General features: G+C 38.5%; 1 protein-coding gene across 1 annotated transcript in view; it reads right to left on the bottom strand.

Moving 5' to 3' along the window:
- TPK1 (thiamin pyrophosphokinase 1) overlaps positions 1 to 2,027 on the bottom strand; it is a 478,721-nt gene that overhangs the window by 93,209 nt on the left and 383,485 nt on the right. The window lies entirely within an intron of this gene.

The raw sequence follows: 2,027 nt of genomic DNA, 5'->3' as shown, positions 1-2,027 counted from the left end.
AATTTTGAAGGACAATTTTGGAGGACTCAACTTACCACATTTCATATAATATAAAGCTAAGGTAATTAAAGAAGTGTGGCTTCAGGACAGGAAAATGTGTAAGCCAAGGGAACAGAACAGAGATCCAAGAAACATACGCATGTATATGAAAACTTGTGGCACATCGCAAATCACTGAAGAAAGGATAATAAATATGCTAGGGCAATTGGTTATCAAAAAAAAAGTGGATCCCTATCTTATATACAAAAATCAATTTCAGATGAAAGAAAAGACCTAAAAATGAAATTTAAAACTGAAATGAGAATATTTTTTTGACCATAGGCAATAGAAAGATGATTTAAGACACAAAAATTACAAATGTGATAAATTTTGACTACATTTAACTCAATAACCTGTTCATATAAAAATATCATAAACACATGGAAAAGGCAAAGTATAGCCAGGAAAAAGGGTCTAAAGAACTTCTAAGAATTAATAGCCCAATGGAAAAATGGGCAAAAGAAAGTAGCAGTCTACAGAAGAAGAAACTAGCATGGCTAATAACAACAAAAAAAATGCTTACCCTCACCAGCAGAGACCACAAGAAAATATCATTTACACTCAACGGGCAAAAATGATTAAGTCTGACAGTACCGAAAATTGGGGAGGATGTGGGGCACTCCTGGGCTGAGTGCACATTGGTATAACCACTGTGCAGAGCGATCTGGCAAATCTCGTAAAGGGAAGATGCAATTATCTATGACACGGCTATTTTACTCCCAAGTGTACCTGTCAGGAACTCTTACGCAGGACGCAAGTCAAAGAATGTTCATAGCGTATTACTATGAAATAAAACACTGTAAATAAATGAAGGTAGCTTCAATAATATTTGAAAAGTTTCACTTCTGTGTGATGGGTACAGGGGTATCATTCATACTTTATTTTTAAAGTTAGAATGTGACGTGAGATATTGCAAATTAATCACGGATAAGCCAGACTACTTTTGGAATTTCTGGCATCACATCTTAGAGTGGGCGTAGATTGTGAATCAAGCCAGGAGGCCACCTGAGGGGGACTTTGACATGTTTCCTCACAAGGACTTGCTTACTCTCATTGACCCAAGAAGTGAGTAGCTACTGATTAAGCTACTGCACATCCTTCCTCTTTCTCCAAGGCTACCTTTGACCCGAGACCCGTGGCCACGGCTGACAAAATATCACCAACCTCAGGGCTCTGCTTTTGCGGACAATAGCACTGAATACAGCAGGGATCCTCTTTGTGAATGAAATCTCCCCACTTTTCTTCAAGTGAACATGGCATCATTCACATTTATTTTTATGACTTTTTAATAAAACAACATTGCCCATCTGCTAGAAGACGCCATGAATTAGTACCTTTACCACGTACAACACTCTTTTGCTTTCTGTATTCCATGAAGTTGCTCTTTATTTTGATAAAGTTATAGAGAAAAAAATATTTCAAAGGTCAAAGCAATCTGTATCTATATAAATAAGTGGTAGTATATTGTATTTAGGCAGGATCAAAAATTATCACAGGTAGGAAGGTTAAGAGCTCTACCCTTATCATGCCAAAGGCCTCCTGCCTGGAGAAGACCTTTTGTACAGAACTGGGATGTGCATATTACTGTGGGAAATAGGAGATCAAAGGACATTCTAAAGAGCCCTGAAGAATCACGTCTGATCTCATGACTCTTTCTCATTACTATAAGATAAAGGAAGCCGGGACGACTGCCCACACTGCCCACCCTCCACTTTACTTTGCTCAGTGCTCTGTCTTGGCGCCAGCCCTGAAAAGTGTGGTCATTACTAGATCTAGGAGAAGTTCATCACTGGCTAGATTGGGTCCTTGGAAATAATGAGAACTCTACAAAGTAAAACAGTTGTTTTAGGCTGGAACATTTTCAAAAAAGCTTCTAAAGGGAACTCATGTCAGTTTCAGCTAAACAGCTTCAAAGCCTGTCACCTATTTCTGTGCACTAGAGGAGATCTGTTCTCACCATCCCTTCAAATTCTGATGAGGTCTCTAGA

This window comes from Propithecus coquereli, unplaced genomic scaffold, assembly GCF_000956105.1.
Source record: "Propithecus coquereli isolate 6110/MARCELLA unplaced genomic scaffold, Pcoq_1.0 Scaffold334, whole genome shotgun sequence".
NCBI lineage: Eukaryota > Metazoa > Chordata > Mammalia > Primates > Indriidae > Propithecus > Propithecus coquereli.
The sequence above is the reverse complement of the archived record's forward strand: the minus strand, read 5'-3'. Positions and strand labels throughout refer to the sequence as shown.